The following is a 22,477-nucleotide window of genomic DNA, read 5'->3' as shown; positions in this document are numbered from 1 at the left end:
TGCTCATCAATAGCCTGAAATGGATCTGAACTTGTGAACTAAGTTAACATTTTCAAAAACATGTAAATGACCTGGCTTCTTAGCAAGGTTTTCAACTGTGTCTGAGAAGGGTGAGGTGCTTAAATATGCAGCTATCTGGCTATGCTTCCCTCTGCTAAGAAATGTCAGTGAATTTAACTTTTATTGTTTAATTTCAGTGAGAGTGGACTATCAAGAGACTTTCAAAAAATCCTACCAAGCATCTAAATGAAACTTAAAGCCCCTAAATACCTTTGTAAATCTGACCCTTTTTGTACTTAGAAATACTTAGAATCACAGTGAAGGGCAGTAGGATTTGGACTCTGAATTACCTGTGACATAGAGAAGTAGGTGCTTCTGAAAACCATCAAACACAGAAATGAATTTGTTACTTTATACTCTCCTGCGATATTTTCTTCCTTCAGTCCATTGACATGAACAAATAAAATATACAGGCAGGTGGTTTACAGTAGGATAGCAGTGAAGTAGGACATACACACTGTGGTTAAAATAGTAAGTAAGAAACAAATGAAGGTTGTGATTGATATTCATCCTGGCTAAATCTAAATAGAGAATAGGACAATAGAGGCGAATGTACTTGAGAAGAGATACAGAAATTGAAATAGCAACAAAGACTAAACTTTTTTTTTCTTTATTGAATACATTTTTCTGAGACCCTTATACAATATGAAATCCCCAGCAGTGCTGAGAAATGGCTGGCTGTTATTCCTGTTGGGTACTAAGGAACTAACACCATGAGATCCTTAAAAGAAAAAGGGGAGGGAAATGTGCTTTTCCAACTGCCACAATTCATTGCAACAACTAGGGACAGGTTTCATGAGTCTCAAACCTCCTAATACACAGCAGACCCTTGGGAGGAGCAGGAAATACACTCAATTCAACACCATCTCAACAAAGCAACAAGGGATCACAGTCTTCAAGGTCCACAAAGATCCAAGAAAACACTCTGCTGCCATTCATCTATGTATGTAGGAGCTTATTTTTATAGTTTCCAGGGAGTAGATGAAATAATTTTGTTCCTTCTCCTGATCAGTTCTGAATCATGACTATATAGATTGAGAATTTCCTGCCATGATCCAGTTCAAAAGAACATTTGTTTTATACAGAAAGTATTATTATTGTTTTGGGGTCTCTTACAGAAAGTGTTTTCTCATAGATAACCATCCTTACTGCTTTGCCACTTGAATGGCAAATTAATTTTGTTTCCAATATAAGACTGAAATGGAGATGGCATGTATAAACCTCTTACTGTTAGTTTTACTGGGACTGCCAAGGACATTTTGTCAAATTGAGAATAACTTTCACATTCAAATGAAATTTTCTGCAAAAGATCAATTTTATTAAAAAAAAAAAAAAATACCTAAAACCCCCAAATGTATTATGGCAATTGAAAACTGTTGCTGAAAATATATAGCTACTGGTTTTATTCGCCTGTCAGCAATCAGTCCATCCCCCACAAAAATCAAAGAAAATTGCAATAAATATGTAAATATTTCATGTTCCTCTTAAAATATTCCCTGTAAGTAAACTTAGGCTTACTGTGGAGTGATCACAATCTATCTATATCTTTGGGCTTGTATGACTTCCGTGCAGCTACTTTGCCATTCATACTGCTAGCTGTAGACCATGATGTCTTCATCTGGCACTTTTAGAATGCTATAAATGTCAATAAACACCATATTGTCTGGCTGCAATGTCTTTCCAAGAAGGACACCATGGATGTGCAACAACATTTCCAGGGTGGGTGGCATGGACTGTGGCAGCAGGTTTACTAATAATCAGTTCAAACAGTTGACATTGTGGGGTAGCTAGGTCTGTGTATGAGTCCAGACTATGGCTGTGTCATCTCAGGTACCCTCAATCTAAATGCCCTAAATCTTTCCTTAAATCTGAGCTTCACCATGAGTTGTCCTGCGGCTAGTGCAGATAGGCAGTAAGCTTGGATATCCTCCAAACTTGATCTGATCTAATTGACCTGAGTTTGCATCTGTTAAATAAGATAAATGCACCTTTACAGGACCAGAATTTTCTTGTTTGACTTGGGTTACAGGTTATTTAGCAAGCAATCTACAGGATTTAATGAGGCAACTCTTATGGTGTAGATGCTAAATTTGCCCTCTTTTCTGCTACAAACAGCTAGACTGTGCAGTATTTCTGACGAGCAGGACATACTCCTAGGAATTGTCAGTAGAAACACTAATGAAAGAAAAGATCACATGGATGAGTGACAACTGCACTAATCTGACTCTGAACCATCAGTGAACTCCAACTCTAACATCTTCTCTTTCCATTGTCTCGGGGGAGATGACTTTCTCCACAGCAAAACTCCACAAGGTACATTTGACACATTTGAGTCTAAATTAAACTACACAAGATAGATTTGACACATCTGAGTTTGAATTAAACTCTGCTTCAAATAAAATTATAAATTTGGGATAATGTACAGGGGGTATAGAATAGGAAGTCAATGGCATGATAATAAGACTGAGGTTTCTTTTCAGTTCAGAAAAACAACCTGAAAATTTAAACTTTGGTATTTATCAAAATAAAGTACAAGTTGGTTGTAAATCACAATGTATGAAGACTCTTGTTAAACCTCCGTAAATTTAGCTTTGGAGTTTTAATTGCTCTCTTGCTGGAAACAGCTTTACTTAAGCTTTGTTGTTTACCATTTAACCTAGCTGAGACTTTGCTTCAGATATGATTTCCAGTTATCTACTGTTTCCCTAGATTTTGTTTCAGTAAATATAATTGATAACATTTTCAAATGTATCTGAAAAGAATTTACAAATTTAAGAATGTAGGTGGGAATCAGCTTATTTGGTACATATGCAAACATTGTGGGGGGAAGAATATAAAAAAATACTTGCTTTAGAAAACCTTATAGGTAATGCAGAGAATGATTACATCTGCTTCCTTGTCGTCCTGCACATCTCTGTACATTTCTGTAAGGATATATCTCCTAGAGCTGGTGTCTCTTTTTGGAGTTAACTGTAGCAGTCAATACAAGTTTAAAATTGCCTGTCTCCCATCTACAGTCCTTTGACATCCAGATTTGGATGGAGAATCACCTACACTCCCAAAGTCCAACACAGAATCTAGAAAATTTACATTTGAATAGGACTACAAATCATTTCAGCTCCAGTGATGCATTACAGTTAGTGTGTGTTTCCTGCCTAACAGTGTGATGGCTATGGTACAGCGTCATGCTCACAGGATATTTATATAATTTATTTTAGAGAAATAAAATATACCCTTAAAGAGAGATTCGAACTAGTTAGGTCTGCTTTCTACACACCTTCCGCTATTATTGAACTATCATGTTGGATGTAAATCACTAAATGGGGCGAGTCCTAAGTGGACTAATACTAATTAGATCCTATCAGTTGCCTGTGTTTTCAATGGAGAGGTAAACAGATAATTTATGTAATCAAACTTCCTATCTTCAGGACCTTAAGAGCACTTACAGCTCCCCACAGACTATACACAAAATTTGTGGTTTTACTTCCCTAAATATCAACAGAGAAGATGCTGGCACAAGTTTCAGAGTAAGAGGCACAGGCTAGCTCAGACCGAAGGATATTGGCTTGGGGCAATATGTAGATCTATGGTGCTAGAAATATTCTTCTTATTGTTCATCTCATTTAACACTTATGGGACTAGAGCCTTTATGTCAAGTATGTGGAGACAATTTACATTGACTGCTACACTAAAGAAGAGTTTTTTTAAATACTTGGTTAATAAGAAAAATTGCTTGATTTTTATAAGTGAATTCTAGATATGAATGTGGGAAGTAATCAGTGATTTTTTTGTTCTGTCTGAACAATAATTATTTCTTCTGTTTTGCTATTACAGCTCTGTATGTTTGTTGTTTTGTTTTGTTTTTTTTTTTTTTTTAATTCCAATGCCAAGGATCTCTAAATTACTCTAGTTAAATAAATACTAGTCAAAATATGTCAATTATTTTTGCTATACTTAACCATCTGTGATGCTTATTTTGGTTATCTAGAAGGATTTAATGTGCTCTTTTTAAAAGCCAAGATTCTTCTAAATGATTTATTACCTTATTATTGGATTTGTCTTTTGAAGTTATAGCAGTGATTGTTTTTGGAACTAAATAAAAATAAAATTGGGGTAATTCAAGGCTTTGCCTTATAATGTCAGGGTGCCTTACTCCAGATGGTAAGAAACTTTCCAAGTGTAAATTGCTACAGTTTCACTCTAGCAAATTGTTTGCTGCAATAATGGTAAAAATAATGACATATTCAATCTAGTGGATGGCTTTGAGCAAGTACCACTATGACATTTATACTAAACCTCACCCAACTTTCCCAGCAATCTTACTCTCAAATGTCTTTAACGATTTATAGAACCACTGGACTCTCTTGTGGTGTATGTTGTGCCTTCACCATGGCCTGCCTCTGCCTAAAACTTCACCTCACAATGTGAGTTGGAGTTTGTCTCATACAAACAACCCATAATGAAGTCACACCACAGCTATACAACTCCATGGGCAGCTAAAGAAAAGAACTGCTGCTCATTATTTTTCTTTTGCCATGTTACTGCAGTGACTGGGGAGTAAGGGGATGGTAATTTACTGCTGGCAGATATAAGCAGCAGCTTTCCACCACTTACACCTCCTCCCCTGCCACCCAGAGAGCTGGAACTCCACCCACTACCCAGCAACAGCAAAGAAATAGAGGCATATAGTTGTTTTGTTTTTTTTCTTATTTGCTTGCAAGATACAGAGAAAAATATAGGATACACTTACTCCCTGAAGTCCAAGACACCTTATGCCTAAGAAAAAGCCATGACATGTAACAAAATAAGAAATAAAAAAAGATGTACTTTTGATCTTGCTTACAAATGTGTTACTTCATTGGAGCTCTGGTCCCTTATTTTTAAGTATAATTCTTCAACAGAACAAATAATTGTGACATCCAAAATAATAAAACGAGGTTAGGACAAAAAAGTAGAGGACAGTAGCAGATATATATAACAGAATGTAAAAGCGTAATCTATTGAACACAAAATTTTCCTGCGTGGTATTTATATTTATTGAAATGTTCTCCTTTTGTTTCACAGATACAGTAAAGGGAGAGTCATTAATGCATATCTCTATAGAGTTATAAGGAGGCTATAAGTTATATTATATTGTTATGCAGATGGCCTTTGCTCTAGTAGGCTTGAGTAAAGTACCATTGTGCTTCTAATTAACTCTAAAATGACTATGCCAATTGCTTTGCTATGTTTGAAACCTTCTGTTCTCATATGTTTTGATGAGTTGTTTATTCACAAAAAATACTTGGATGCTTTGTTGGCCTCAAAGCAGCACTCAGAAAGGTACTGAAGTTGGCAGAATTAGCTTGCACCCACTTGTCAGGCTAGCAGAATGCATTAACAAACTTCAGGAAGCGTTCCCTTAGACCATCATTGATTGAAGGGTAAAGTCTATGACTGTAGCCTGTAAATATTTCCTGGCAGTAATTCAATATAGCTGGAGCTCACTGTTCTGTAATGAACTGCAACTCTAACTTCCTGTTAAACTAAGCTAACACCCAAGTTCGTTACAGAAGTCTTTACAAAATGAGGCTACCATGATCCTTACTCAACTCTTTAAAAGATTAGTAGTAAATTAAATCCTGGCACACAAAGTAAATTAGAACATCAAACGATACCGGAATAATAAACTTTAAACAGTGTACCAAATTATGTTCAGCTTTCAAAAAGCAAGATATGTAAATTAAGCCCAACACACCAGGCAACCACTGTGCATATAACTGTGTGAAATGTAATGGGAGGTGCACGTATTTACAGCCGTTTTGAAGCTATTTGACTGATTCCTGCATAGGTAGCCTCCAGGAGTACATTAAGGCAAATGTTGACATATGGTTTAGTCCTGAATTTGTAAACATATACTGCACAACCACATTAAAACAACAACAGCTCACATATGTTTATTTACTGATCAGGTACTTGGGAGAAAACTTCTTCTTGGATGTTACTTCAGCTAGTTTAAAGGTTGCTCATATGTATGCATGGATACCTTTGCTTTCTCCAGGGCTTCCCACAGCTTCATGTTATCTCTGCACACAGAAAACCTGTCATTTTTGGAAAGAAAGAGATCTTATGTGTAAATTATATTCATGTAGAGGAAGGGGGGCAGGGGGAAAGGGGAATCTTCCCTTATTTCCATGACAGAAATATCATACCCCATTCTTTTGCCAGGTAACTGTGCACTACAGCGCTAGGAGGTGTATATGAAGAATGTGGTTGAGTTTTAATATAAATAGGCTGCATAGGCATAGTGGGGGTTGAAAAAAGATTTATATTTTACAGACAGAAAGAAAAGAAACACAGTTCTTCAGAAATATGTAAATCAATATCAAGAACTGTACGTTTTGTCAGGCATCTTGGCACAGTGATGCCTAGGAACAGTCACTGAATTGTCAGCAGAGGAGTTCAAGCTGTGGGAGGGCATGTACGCAAATGCTGTTTGACCTGAGGTCCTCTGTCCAGTCAGATTAGCACATGCTGTGTGGAAGTCTATCTGCGTTGCTCCTTACATGTTCTGACCTGAACATTCCACACTGTATATCCAAAACAGCATTTATATTCATTTTAAAATGGGCATATTAAAAAGAGCAGGAAAGCACACACAGTTCTTTCTTTTCTACCTCTGGGCAGCAATACAGTGCTACCTCTTGCATACTTTTTCCTCTAGCCTCATGATGTGCATTCCTGCCAAAACAGCATCCTATTTTTAAAAGGAAAGGCTTGTAGTTCAGTCATCTTGATGAGGTGTGGTTCAAACGCTTCGAGACTAAGGGTATTTTAATCCCCACATTTCTTGACTAAATTCTTTTACTACTAAGCTAACACAAGCAGTACTATTCTCTGTAAATCTTCTTGGATATATTCAGTAGTACTGATATGTGTTAGACGAAGCCTTGAGGACACCTATGTGATTGCCTGCTTACAATTAGGCAGCACATTCCTAAACAAGTTCAAAACTGAAGTGCTACTGGACATGTTAAAGAATATTCTTAAGCTCCTAAAGAATACTCGTTTGAAAACTGAGATGTCCATAGAGCACTTATGTGCAGTGGTTTAGGATTCCTAAAGTCAGCCTTATGCACCTATGTCCTTATTCATATCTGATCATACTTCTCTTCCATCCATGTTGTTGTGAACACTATGCTGAGCATAACATAGGATTATGAGGAGAGAGTGTCACCAGATATATTTTTTTGTTGCTGTAGGAAAAAAAAAAAGAAATTGGAAAATGTGTCACACTGAATAGCAAAAACATATTCTCTATAAAACACCAGAAGGCCATTCTCAGCTTAGAAATGTTCAAGAACAAATACACGGTATGAAATCAAACAAAACACAAAGTACAAAATGTAAACCTTCCTACCTGAGAAGCTTTAGCTGCCTCTGAATTTGTACTCAAGTTTATGTATTATGAGCAATATAATTAGATTTTTTACTCAAATTGCCTGCAAAGAGTAAGGTAGCCATTGCTATTAAAAAAAAAAAAAAAAAAAAAAAAAAAAGGAGAAGCATCTTAAATCCCTATTTGTTAGTAATGTTTTATTACACTGCATATAGTATTTATATAAAGGATTAAAAAACGTATTAAACCAGAAATGCCTTCTTAATAGCTATTGCTTTCTGAGTGCTGCCCTGCATTAGTACAATCGATTTCCACATCATTTTCATGCTCCTGCAGTATGTCTACCCTATTTTAAATGCACGGATTTGCTGTAAGGATAAGATATTGTTGCCATCCATAAGACAGCAGCTAGATTTATGGGAACTCTAAAATTAGTTTAAAAACTCCTCAAGTCTCTTCCCAGTGTGATCATTTTCCTCCTGGGTCCAAGATTTCTTTAACTGATCTAGGGCTCTGTTTTGAGTCTGGAAGAGAAGTTCACCATGATGTTGCCAAGCAGAAACTCATCCGTCACTCATGGTATGTTCTGTGAGTACTGATTGCACAATATCATTTTCTCCATGTATTGAGGATGCTTCACTTGTCAGAGCCCTTTGAAAGTAGTCAGCTTTCATCAATGGATCTTGACAACATGGAAAGAATGAGTCACCTGAAAGAAGCATAGGGCATAGCATTTCAAAAGTGGTATCTGAAGACTGATTATTCTTTGTCCTTGACACCCTGCCAAGGGCTAGATACACTGAACATTTGGGAAGTAATGGAGCCTACAAATCACTGACTACCTACAATCCCACTCAGGCCACAAGAGGATAGCATGCATGACTTCAGTTCAGTTTTTATTACATGTTGTAAACTTTTGACTGTTCTGATATGTGTTGTCATTGATGTGTCAAGATTGGGCTCTGACAGGGTGTCTGACCTGATTGAGATCAACAATACTCTCTTAAAGCTGAAAAAAAAAGTTAATATAACAACACTACTCTGGGACTTTCTTTAATCAACCACAGTCAATATCAGTGTCATATGGAAACAAAACACCGGGGTCGTGTTAGCATGTAGCAATGCTCCCAGACGAGACTGGTGGTGTAGGAACATACTGCAAAGTGTCCTGTGATGTACAAGTCATACACTGTGACATTCCATTTCTTGTTAGAGGAGCCTTTGTCCCAATGTGCTTTGTGCTACTCATTGCTTCAATACTTTAGACCCAAAGAGAAGTCATCAAAAGACTTGGCTGAGTATTGAGGATGTGCCCTGGGACCTTTTAAAGGAGGATCAGTATGCTATGGTTTAGGACTAATCTTCTCTAACATTATCAATGCTAGCAATCAGCTTGACCTGTTAAGTGAGAAACTGGTATCAAGTAACTGCTTTGGTTTTTTCCCTCCACTTTAAAAAAAAAACCCAAACACATTTTGTCTTGTATAAGCTAGAGGAGGTAACAATAAGGGTGTTTTCACAGCCATTTGGAATTCTAAACAAAGAAAAAGAGGACCAGTGAGGCCATATTGTCCTAAACTATGCTTCAGATTTTAAGTATTTTAAGTATTTAAGTATTTTAAATATTTAAGTATTTATCTTTAGGTATAGGATGCCCATTCATAAATGGAAACATGAGACCTCTCAGAAAACGACACCATATCCTTTGAATAACACCTGCAAGCAATACTATTCCCTAGTTGTGTGTCAAAGTTCTGCCAAGTCAAATGAAACATTACAGTGCAGCTAACATCTGAACCAAATGAACACAGATAGAAGATGCCTGTGCATGGAGAATCAGAGCCATTTTCATGTAGACAGCTGAATCTGTAGGATGTAAACCAACATGAATTTAATAACTCATTATCCTCTGAATATTTAAAGTCAAAGTATATTTTTTCCGGAACCACCAAAGCTTTCCAAAAGTTATGGTGTTTTGTTTGTTTTTTCATAAGATAGCACTGATATGAAATATTTTTTAGAGGTTCTGTAATCTCTGCGCTATCATTACCATTATCCTGTACTACCATTTAGAAGAAAACCTTCAGATTATTTAACTTACTGGGATCTATAAATATTTGCAACTGCTTAACAACTGAACCAGTATTTTTACCTCTCCCGTTGAATGCATACAAATAGTTCTTTCTAATACATAGGAAGGAAAGCAATAATTCACTGATTAAATAAAACCTTTTAAAGATGCAGATGCTTTTGATCCTGACAGAGCAAAATAGCCTCTGAGACAACAGAAGTGTCATGTGAACCAATTACTTATAATTCTATAGACTAGAGAAGTTATAAAGTGTTGAGATGGAAATTATTTCCTAACACTGGCTCTATCTTTTGATAAACAAATTGTGAGAAACTCAAATATATTTTAGCACTGTGGCATTATAGGCATAGTTTTTCACAGTGACAAAAATTTCCAGCAGTGGCCATTTAATAGATTGACAAAACTTCCTGACCTTGTCTAGACACTTCCCAAAACCTTATTTTTTTTATATGGTATAATACTCAACATAGTCTGAAACCACTCAAGTGATTGAGCTACCACTTAATTCTTTGGGTCAGCACAGTCTAAAAACTCAAATATTTGAGGACTTTTCTGTAATATTTACCCTGCATTTTCTTTAGTTCATTCTCCCTAGTTCCACATTTTTGTCCTTTACAATAACATAACTCCACCTGCTTTGATAGTTACACCCCTTCAATACTTGTACACAGGCAATGTAACATATCTTTGAGAGAGATTACTAAGGAAAATTGATCATATTAAAGTAAAAATTGTGAAACAAGAAAAAAATTCACTGGTAAGAAAAGGACCATTTTATAATTTTTTTGCAACTGGTATGCCATGGGCTCCTAATTTCTTCAAGCAATTAGAAAGTCAAAATGTAAAAAAGTTCCAGGACTAGAACCAAAGTAACAGAATAAATTAACATGTAAACTTTCCTCCAAATTAAGTAACAACAATTAAATCAAGAAGCTATCTAAATAATACAAAGAGAATATTTATAAACAAAAACCTGGCATGTTTGTGAAAATATATAGATTTTTTTTACTTCAGTCAAAGTGCATAGTGGGAGGCAAAATGTAACATTCCCCATCCAGTTTTTACTGCTGCTTGAATTTGTTCATGGTTGCAGAATCACAGAATGGTTGAGGTTGGCAGGGTGAGCTAGAGCAGATTGCTCAGGGCCTTGTCCAGTTGCCTTTTGATTATCTTTGAGTATGGAGACTCCACAACCTCTGTGGAAAACCTGTTTGAGTGCTGGGCCACCCTGACAGTTTAAAAGTGTTTCCTTAAGTCTAAGTTGAATATCCCATACATTAGCTTGTTCCTTGTCATCCTGTCAGTGAGCACTACTGAGAAGAGTCTGGCTCTGACTTCTTTAGTCCCACGAATCAGGTATTTATGCATATGGATAAGACCCCACTTGAGCTTTCTTTTCCCCAGAATGAATAACCCTACCTCTCTCAGCCTTGCTTTGTAAGCCAGATGCTCCAGTACCTTAACCATATCTGCTGCCTTTTGCTACACTTGTACCAATACATCCATGTTTCTCTTGTACTAGGGAGTCCAGAACTGAACCCAGCACTTCAGATGTGACTCACAAGGGCTGAGTAGATGGAAGGGAGCACCTCCCATGACCTGCCAGCAATGCACAATCTTCATGAGATTCCTTTCTGTCCATTTCTCCTGCTCATCAAGGTTCCTCTGAATGGTGTCACAACCATATCTGGTGTATCAACCAATACTCCCAGTTTTGTATCTTCTGCAAATTTGCTGGGGGTGCACTTGGTCCCATCTTCATTAATGAAGGGGTGTTGATCTCTTCTTGACCCAGATATTGACCCCTGGGTACAACACTATTGACTGGATTTGATTTTGTGCTGCTGATTACAATTCCTTTAATCCTGGAAGTTCAGCCTGTTTTCAATCCACCCCATTCTCAACTTAACATCTAGTCCATTCATCAGTTTGACAGTAAGAATTATAGGGAACACAGTGTAAAAACCTTTACTAAAGTCAAGATAAGCAGTATCAGCTGTTCTCACATTATCCCTTGAGCTAGAAATTTTGCTGTAGAAGGCTGTTACGTTGACCAGGCATGATTTCCCGTTCATAAATCCATGTTGACTACACCCAGGAACCTTCTTGCTCTGAAAATGTTTTGAAATGCTTTCCAGGAGGATACTTCATCACTTTCCCAGGTATTGATGTGAGGCTAACCAGCTGGTTGTTTCCCAGTTCCTCCTTCTTGTCCTCCTTGAAGATTAGAGTGACAGTTTTTTTCCCTAGCACTCAAGGAACCTTCCCCAATTACCACAGCCTTTCAAAGATGATTGAAGGTGGTCCCAGAATTATATCTTCCATCTCCCTCAGCACTTGTGGGTACATCCCATCAGGGCCTATGGAATTGTGTATGTCTGGTTTGCTTAAATGTTCCCTAGTAGAATCCTCCTTCAGTCAAGGCAAATCTTCCTTGCTCCAGACTTTCACACTACTGCCCGGGACCTGGGATTGATGAAGGAAAATCTTACTAGTAAAGACCAGGGTGAAGAAGGCATTGAGTACCAGGGTTTTTTCCACATTGCTCGTCATCAGGTCCTCTCTCCACTTCAGCAGTCCACATATTCCCCAGTCTTTCTTTTGCTGCTAATGTACCTGTAGAAGCCCTTTCTTGACATTCAAAGCACTCATCAGATTCAGCACCAGGTGGGCTTTGGCTTTCTGAATCACATTCCTGCATTCTTGGACAGTTCTTGGTCACCTCTTCCCGTTTCTATTTCTAGTACACTTACTTTCTATCTTTGGATCTTCTTGTTCATCTGTGGAGTTCTCTTACTGCCTTTATTGATAAAACTCCCAGCTCCTGACCTGATGTTGGAGCACTGACATTATTCTGTCTTCAGCTTGTGATTAAATGTAATTCCCAGATCATTTTTCCAGAATAATGTTATGTTGTCTATCTTGTATTGGTCTTGACTTTGTATTTTCCCTTATTCAACTTTTCCCCACTGTTTCTCCCATTTGTCAAGATACTCCTGAATCCCTGAATCCTGCCCTTCAACATCATTCCAGATCGTCCCAGCTTTGGGCTGTCATCTACCAACTAAATCTTTAATTAAATATTTAAGTGGAACTGGGCACAGCATGAAATATCAGTCTCCTTCCATTTTGACATGAACCACTGATAACTAAAGGAGGACTGTTGTTTTCAATAGTTTCAATAGTTTTACATATCTTAGGGGAATGTGTTTGCAAAAATGCATTAATATGGAACAGTGTAAAAACTAAGCCAAAGCCTCACATTTAAATGTAAATATCTAGTAGCAACAAAGGGAGAAATTTCTGTGGAAACAATAGATTTACTAAGTAGTGGCTTTTAAAATTTATTAATATTATTCCAATTATGATTTAAAATGTTTTATACTATTTACTGTGTTGTATGTATATTTGATAGATTTAAATGAAATTATAGAAGTGAGTTTTATTTACATATTGCAAACTTATAGTAAAAAAAGCAGTATTTGCTGCTACAAAATCCTAATGTCTAAGTCTGTATAATGTTTTACAGAAGTTTAGAAAAGACAATTCTGTTTTGATTTTTGTAATGGTCTTAAGGTGAAATGCCACAGAAAGGGAAATGTAATAGAGTTTCAGGTCAGGTTGTCTCTGTATTCTTCTCCTCAATATACAAAGATGATAATGACAGAACAGAATTTAATGGAAAATGAGAGTTTTCCTGTGAGAAAATATGACTGAAAAGTCAACTCTTAGAATGTGACATAATGGTAACTTTTTCTTTTTAGAGTATTCTAATCCAGTTTACTCCTTAGCTTGTAACTTGACAAGAGATTCAGTTGAAACAGCAGATGCAGGAGGTTTAAAGTTAGGATTCATCTCATCTAACTTCAGCCCTCTAGAAGTCAGTTTTCTAATCAGAGTGAATTATTCAGGCACTCCCTGTTGTTAATGGAAAGAGAGAAGCATCTTTACTCCTTCCTAAAATAAGTAGGAATAATCTAACTTTATTGGAGTTGCTTATCTCTCTCAATTGACTAGTGAGAGAATCTCTATACTCTATTTGAGGCAGTACAGTGGACTAAATCTTAGCTAACGCAAAGGAAGGGTGTATTTTAAGAATTAGAATGAGCCATTCTCACTTCACAAAACAAGAACCCAAGATGAGTAATACAGGAAAAGTCAAAGTTTGAATATGAATTTCTAGTAAATCCTATGAATTTGATGTGCTTACCAGTGTGAAAAGAATAGTCTTTTAACACCTCTTGCCTTTTTTATCCCCTTTATTAATGCAATGAAACTTCAAGATGTGCATTCAACACTGTATCTTTCATGGAGATACTACAAAGGCCATATTTATCCTAAAAAAGTTACTGTCTCACCTCTAATGAAACAATAAAATATTTCTGTCCATACCCCTAAATCAGTAGCATATAGCTAAAATCCTAGAGAGGTAGAGAACTGTTACCTCAATGCACACATATTCTGCTACATTAGCTCTTCGGGACTTTGGGTTTTTTTTGCATCGATTATGCAGTAAACATGCCACTTACAAATATAGTTGTATTCCAAAACAATTCTTATGTTATTCTTACTAAGCTAACAGGAGGGGAAAAATATGTGACAGGAAAATGTATAAGAACAGTTATACCTAAATTCATACCTCCTTCTTGATAAATACCAATACACTTTCAGAACCATTACATAGTATGGCACATGAAATATAATTAGGTAATAGTCCTTGTAATGTCCTTGAAATCTTCCCTAGTCCTTTCTGGAAAGTTGGAAGGCAGCTTGACATTTACTTCAAGTATTTGCTTGTGACACCTTGGAAAGTCTTGAGGAAAAATTATACTTAATAGGTAGCTCATGGTAAAAGTGACTGAATTGCAGTGCATTGCTGTTGATAAAATGGAACTATTTATGCGGTACTTGGTTAGAAGGAGAAAGGGGGAGCAGAGGGGTGTCTGGGAGGATTGTCTTCCTGAAATGAAGCTGCTGAGATGGAGGGAATTCAAAAGGTCAGCAAGGCACCAGGGGAAGTATTTGTAAGAGAGAAAACCAAACCAAACAAACAAAAAAATAGCTACTGTAAGCGAGCCCAGAACTGTCAGGCATTTACTTAAAAACAAGAAAAAAGAAATATGTCCAAGAAAAATATTTCTAGCTAGGGAAAAGAGAGAAAAATTCTTGGCTGGTTAACACTGGGACTGCGTCACATACTACACACGTTACTAACACAGGCTGTGGGACTCTTGGCATATTTCTTTTACCAAACTGAAAGATTATTAAGAAAGTTTGCATATGACTAGTATTGACTAGTAACTGTGCATGGTTGTTACATCGCATGTGGATCAACCATGAGAATAAAATGAGATACGGATTTTACCAGTGCACTGGATTATACAGTTGTTTCCTAGACAGTACTATTGAGACCAGAAAATAAGGGATATAATTCCAGACTGAAGTGGGGAATTCATCCCAGTGATCTTAGACTCTCCTGACCTTATTCCCTTAGTCTACTTTCTAGTCCCTCTCTGCTCAAATTCCTAGTTTATAGTACTATATAACTAAATAATTCTCTCTTTCTTCCTCAGCATTTAATCCAGCTTCAGCCCTTTCTCCTGTCCTTGTCCCTTATTGCTGCCACAGGCTTGTTCCCCCCACACTTACTCTTCTTTTTCTCTCCCCATTTCCAGGCCCTGAAAGCCCTAGTTTGTTTTATCTCCATGTCCCACTCTATCCTTTCAGTGTGTTCTCTTCCTGGATCCTGCTCCTCTGTTCCTGGATCCTGATCTGGCCACCTACCCCTGATCTCTTCACACCTTCTCCCTTCCTCTGCCTCCACCTTATTTCTTCTCCCCTGCCACAGTATTTCTTTCTTGCTAGACTCCAAAAGAGGGAGCAGTGAAACCACAGAGAGAGTTTCCCTGCTCACAGCTGCTACATGAGCTGTGGGGTTGCAGGGGGATACTAACCCCATGTGCAGAGGCATCATGCTCTGGTGCTGTGGGGATGCAGCATCTGCAGCTCAGTCGGGTGCAGCAGCTGACGGAGAGCACAGCCTTCGTGGAGCAGGCAGAAGGCTGCCAGTCTGACGACCACTGCTGCACACAGACAAACTGTGTAAGCATCCAAAGTTTATAGCTTACCCACATTAAGGGGAAACTTCTGTGCCCATAGTTAACAGTGTGTTTCTCAAACCAGCACCATTGTCTTACCCATTGAAGATGGACAAAGCTTCCTCTAAAACACAGACATAAATAAAGCTGTAAAGTTATGTGGAGTGAGAGACAATCTCATTCACTGAATTACCTGTTTAAGGACTTTTCAGTATAAAAGAAATGACATGTATCTAGGACAGTGACAAGACAACAAAAAGGTCCAGAACCCTTCAGCCGCCAGTTCATGAAATACACTGCTTGGAGACAGCCCTGAAGAGTGTAACCTGAACTTGTAACTGATAAGGGAAAAATAAGACTAACATCAGTATTATTAAAGTGGGTTTGTGATATTTTGTAAACCTTTTGGTAGAGAGTTCAGGGAAAAGACCAACAGTGGGGAAAGGGAAGGATCAGGGTAGATTTGGAAGGAACAAGCACAGGAAAATGGAGAGGAGGGGGGATAAAGGGACCAGCTGCTTATCTTCTTATTAAATCCTTTTACTGACCATTTTTTTGCGTAAATTCACTCCCTATACTTATGAGTGAATGCTACAAGGTTTTACATTCCAGCAGCTGGAAAACGGCTGGACTGGAAGGACTTATAGATCTCTGTGTCAGGAACTGGAGAGGCAAGGCTGTAGTGTGTGTGAGAGGTCTAAAGGCCAGCACATGGAAAGACCTGGGTGTGTTCATTTTCCCCCCATAAATACAATCCTGTGTGCATGTGTGTGTTTATGTGTCATTTGCTAGAAAACTTTAAGATCTACCAGCTGGCAGGTAGGAGACCTGCATCAGGAAAGTCTGAGCCAGTGGCTGGGAAATGGGCTCAGGGTCCAGGCGTGGATACTAGGCAGAGTTAGAGGCCATCCTCATACTTGAGGAGTCTGTGATTGTGGGTGTATGTGTGAGGAACACAGCTAACAAAGGCAGCCAACAAAAGCAGCAGTTGTGCAGCAGTATCTGGGTTCTGCTTTGGGAGCTTCTGGACCTTCTGGGGACAAGCTCCAGGATCACTGGGAAATGCCTGGAGACCCTCTGAGAAACTGGAGGGTGCCTGCTGCTGTAAGGCAAGGATGAAGTAAGGGGAACTACAAGGGTGTGGTCACAAGGCAACTCTGTTAGGTTCTATCAAACATGATCATCTGCCCCTGACCCAGGGTGCCTGGAGCCTCTGTTGCTGCTGCCCCCTGACTAGGGAAGGCCAAGCACCCTTCAGCCACTGCTTGGGAGAGCTCTGTATAAGTGCCGGGCCCAGAACACAGCTCTCAGAGGCAGCAGTTTGTAAAGGAGGGTCTGAAGAAGGGGGCCTCAGTTGAAATTGTGCCCCTGTAACAGTCTCAGACATGGTGGTAACATGCCACAGAGCAGTTTCTCCAGCAGATGTTGGAGTAGCTGTCCCTCCTGGGGCAGAGGCTTCGATGCAGACTGAGCCTCAGGCGGTGAATGCTGCCCTTCAAGTCCCAGGTTGGAGGGAGGGCCTGGGGCCTCTCTCTGAAGACAGGAGAGAAGCACCTCTGTCCTGCAGGAGGTGAGCTGTGCTGCCAGGTGGAGGAGTTATGGGAAGGAGTAAACAGGCTACGCAGCACTAACAAAGATGAAAGGGAGATAGGATTGTCTCTCAGACTCAACAGCTTGAAGTGTCTAAGCCCCCACCTGCAATAGAGAAGCAAGCAGTGTCTAACCCCACTATCAAGCTAAGAGAAAGCCCTAGAGAAGGGAAAGGATGGACAATGGTGACTCCTGGCACCAATAGTAAGGCTCCTGCCCCACCTGTGCACTTACAGCTGTAAAACAGGTTCACCACCCTTGAAGTTGAAGGAGAGCCAGATATACCTACAAGAAAAGAACCTGGTTCACTTAAACCTAAACCATGCAAGATTATCAGGAAGAAGTGGTGAGTCATTGTAATGGGTGACTCCCTGCTGCGGTAGACAGAGGCACCCAAATGCCAGCCTGACAAATCATCTTCAGAGGTTTGCTGTCTGACGGGGGCCAGGACCCAGAATGTGGTGGAGAGTTATTTATATGAGTTTTGGTAGTGTTATACATGGATGTTGCTAAGGGCAGTGCTTGTCTGTGGCAGTCTGTGTACCTGGCCATAGTGCCTCTGTGCATGGGGGGTGTGCATGTGTGTCTGTGGGGTACACACTCAGCTTTGGTACTTGCTGAACCTTCAAACAGGAACTGCAGCAGCCACCTGCATGGGAATGGGATGGAGAGACCTTCAGGGTCCCAGAGTGCACGAGGCTGAGCTTCAGCATCCAGGAAAGAGGGTGGCATCTGGCTGGTCCAGTAACATTCTTGTTAAAAGATTTTCCTAAAAAACCCACACCATCTGCATGACTTTTATTTTTTTATAGTAGGAAAAAAAAATCTCTAATAATATTTAGTCTTTGGCAAATCCCCAGAATGACATAATTCAAGTTAAACGGTTAAAATAAAACAAAGTTTTTAAGCAGTGAGAAGGAGGCAGTATAAAACAGCCTTGTTTTTCCTGCTTATAATGTCATACATTTTCTCAGAATGCAAAATACATTAATTGTCCTTCTGATTCAACAGAGACTATGTACACTGTTACACCTGTTAAAGAACCACAGCATTAAGACACCAAGTGAATGTTGCTTTGAAAATTTCATCCACTCATATGGGCTCACAGTAAAACCAGACCTGACATAACTTTGCCTTCAGAAAGCAGCTCCCAGTACTTGAGAAGCAACTGAACCATCTCATGAAGACTTTTTATGAAGCCTGTAACTGTAGATTTCCAGAACATGCAATTAATGCTTCTGCTAAATTTAGGGAGCTCTAATTACTGTTTGTTATGTTGACAAGGCAAATTATTTCCAAGAGAAAAAAAGCTAGAATATTTCTGTTTCTGGAGGCCATAATGAATTGATATGTGGTGGCTACTGTCTGGTGTTCATTGTCTTTTTTTATTGAGTGGGTGGCAGGTAGATTGCTAATTTAGTCCCAGCAAGGAGAAAAACAAGCAACAATCACCACATCCAGTGAATGAAACAAGTAGATAGGGAGAAGAGGCAGGTGAGAGAGGAAGCAAGAGCAGGCTTTACAGGATTACAGGTGTAAAATTTAAAAACATTTTTGTACAAAAAGCCTAAGGCTGACTTTCAGGTTGTGGAGCAGCACCATGTGTATTGTGCTATGAAGCACATCACTTCCACAAAGCTTTTATTACTGGCTCTAGCTTTATGTTGAGTGAATACCTCCCTCTCACCATAAACTTTTGAGGATGCATTGCACTTATCAGATTTGATTCGTTTCTTCCAAACAAGAGGTGTTATCTTCTAATCTTCTCTGCTAGCAGAGAAATACTAGGAAATCTGACCCTCTTTTGGATTCCTTGCTCTGCCTGCCTGCTGGGCTCTACTGTTGACAAGCTTGCTTAAATTACATTTTCTTTGGTTGGGAAAGTAACGTGTTGCTTATATCAGGGCTGTGACTGAAGCCCAGCACATCAGAGAAGCACAGCAGCACTGTGAAGCAATCATAGATAAAAACAGGACATATTTGTAAACAGGTTGTGTGAGCCTCTTGGTTTTCATTCACCTGTGGAGAGAGAATGAATGCCTTATAAATAAAGCCAAAGGGAAGATGCTAAACATCCTGTACTTTCTTCACAGGTAGATGCATCTGAAAATGAATTTACTTGCATTTTCTGTGTTTAGCTCTATATTATTACATCAAAATCATTTTCTACTGTAGCCTGCAAGGCAAATGAAGGGATATCACCAAAAATGAGGTCAGCCTCTAATGCAAAATAGATTTTTTCAGCAGTAAGGTCCATGGTGAGTTTTCAGCATAATGTGTATCTGTACCAGAGAAATTTTATTAGTTTACTTCAAGTGAAATGGAAAGGCATTACGTCCCCCAGCCATATCTCCCATTCTCAGTTTGCACATCTTAGACCCTCAGGAAAACAACGCTGTCTCAGCTGAGAGAGATCTCCCTAAACTGCTTTCTGCCCCTTAATGCATAGTGTATAAGGACCCTGGTCTAAAATACCCAGCAGGAAACCTGAAACTCGGTCCTAGGTATGTTCCCTGCATGGTTCATGAACTGATGTGATATAGTAAATAGAAACCATATTGTTCTGTACTGTGGTGCAGCTCCCAAGAGATGTAGGTGAAATATCTGTAAAGTTCCTTCATTTGCCTGGAAGTTCTTATATTCAGCTTAGACATATCTTGATCTGATATCGCAGAGGTTTCCAGGGTCACTTGTGCCTTTCTCTGCCTTGGTGCCCCACCATTTTCCTCTTTGGTATTATCGGTGAGATCATTCTCCTCTCCCATCTCCATCTCACAGCCAGGTGTCCAATTCAGTCAGTCAGGCTCCCACTAACAGGCACCTGTACAGAGTAATTAATTTATTTTTCAGTTTTCTCAGAAGGAGATTAACTCCATATGAGATATGTATCAACAAAGACTAGGTGACTAATTCAAATGAAACACTGAGCTTTCAGACGGTTGCAGTTAGTGGACATGACTCCCACCAGAGACAAGGTGATTCTGCATAGGCCTGCCTTGCCTCAGGAGCCATCTGAGAAAAGGAAGCTTATGGAGAAGAAGAATAAAAAATAAGCAAACAAAAGCACTTTTCAGTAGGCTGTTAAAAGCCAAAACTGTAACAAGATGAATGCTTTTTGTCATTACTCTGCTATTGCTGCTGTTATGTTCTTCCTCTGTCCCATTGCTCTTTCCCACACACCTCCTGCATCTTTCCTGGGATATGTGGAGTGGAATTTACTGCTGACTAATCCTTCTTACAAGATTGTTTTTCCTTCTAGTTGGGAGAGGAAAAGCAGATGATCTCACCTTAGTGTTCATTTGTATGGGATTTTGTACAGGTTTTGTTAGGGCCTAATGATGGACTGCAGTAGCCCCATTTTCCATTATCTTCCTCTTAATCGGTTTTGGGAGGGTTTCTGTCTCGTCAGGTCAAAAAGTCTCAGTCTTCCTTCATGCACACGTGCCTCGCACTGTTTTCTGATATGTGAAGTTCTTGCTGCTGTCATCTAGTGATAAGGAAGGAAACCGAGGTTACCCTAAAATAATTTTAAAAGTAACTCTGTCATAAACTTCTCACAGTCATTTTGAGTCCTAAAGGAATATTGGTTTTGGCTATTCCTTTTAGTGATGTACAAAAAAAATGATTGTAGCAGAGGGTTCATCGTCTCTTCACAAAATAAATGATCATAATGGCTTCTTAATAAATGCATATTACATTGCATTACAGCAGAGCCTCTTCTGAGATTTGTTATGTGAATATGAAAAAAACACTATTGTTATTTCAGTTTCAGAGATTTAAATGTCAGCCTTTAGGAAAAATGTTTTTTAAAAGCTGAAAAAAGGCAAAAGATCCTTAAATGAAGTGACCTCAAATGAAATTCTTTCTAGAAAGGAAGAAAATCTATTTCAAATATTAAAATGAAAGAAAGGGAAATTATTGTATTTTAAAAGTTGAGGGGGTTTAAGTTATCAAATAAAGTTATATATTATTTTCTACAGGCTCATATCTTGTTTATAATTTTCAGTTATATCTGTATACTGATGGAGTGGAAAGCAAATATTTCTCTCCTAAAATTATTATTTTGATACAAGTAGACTTCCAGTGAAAAGTGAAAAGGTTAGTGAGGATTATAAGACATTGGTTGTACTCAGATATTCCACATTACACCAAACCTAAACATTTACAGTGCCCTCTGATTCAGAGGTAAAAATTAACTCTATTAAAAATACTGTGCTCCTGGGTTAACGCTTATCTCATAGTCCTTGGAGGGTAGTAAATGGGCCTATTTTCAAGTTAAAAAATAGAGCTGGAATTGAGATTGGGTTTGCCTCTCAGGAGGCATGCTTCCTTTCAGCAGTGAATAGACAAACAACAACCACTTGGTCACTGGCTATTTAAATCTGTGAGACCAACTTTGCCAGGCTTGTCGCTTCCTATTTGTGTGTGACATAGGAGGAAAGGTATTTTTGTAAATAAATAGGCAAGTCCACCTGCATGCAACACTGCACTTCATAGAACTTGTCAGTGTTAAACATTATGTTTTAAAATGAACTAGATGCTTCATAAATGGAAACCTCTCAACACTCACACACATTTGCTACGATAACCAGTGATGGTAGACAGAAGGCTGAGATGCTTTTTCCAGTGTCCTTATCTGCATGACATCAGGTCTATTACAGCATATCAGCCATTGAAAGAAGAAAGCTGAGGGGGTGCTAAGTGCATTCTCTGTCACCAGAGATCAGTTAGGGGCTTCAGGACAGGAGTCTGAGTAAACTCAAAAAATGAAAGACATTGGGATGGTTAAGGCACTAATTTACAAATGGGAAACAAATATTCAAGATCTCTGTTTAGAGCAAGTGTTCTGCAGTGACTGCAGCAATTTGTGTTTTTGCAATTTGCTTTCATAGGACAGCCTCCTGCGCTCTTCAAAATCATGCAGAAATTTTTGAACTCTCAGCAATTTTCAGAGTACAACAGTTCCTAGTCCAGTTCTGTGTAGGGTGTTACGTCATAAAATGCAACATGGGCATTTGTTTGTATATTTTGGAGTTATTGTCTCTTTGTCACAGATCTTAAGACAGGCTGTTGGTTCCCAGCGTGTATCTGTGCACAACACAAAGCCTAATTGCGATCTCAGTGTCTTACATCTCAGGGAATGTGCCTTCCTGTAGCTGCGGAAATATGCATCTCCTCTCACTCACACAACTAGAGAAAGATGTATGGTATTTCAGATCCAATTTTGTAACTCTACTCTGTTTTGTTGGTTAGTTTCAT

Source organism: Athene noctua, chromosome 1 (genome assembly GCF_965140245.1).
Source record: "Athene noctua chromosome 1, bAthNoc1.hap1.1, whole genome shotgun sequence".
Taxonomy (NCBI): domain Eukaryota; kingdom Metazoa; phylum Chordata; class Aves; order Strigiformes; family Strigidae; genus Athene; species Athene noctua.
Note: the sequence above shows the minus strand (reverse complement) of the source record.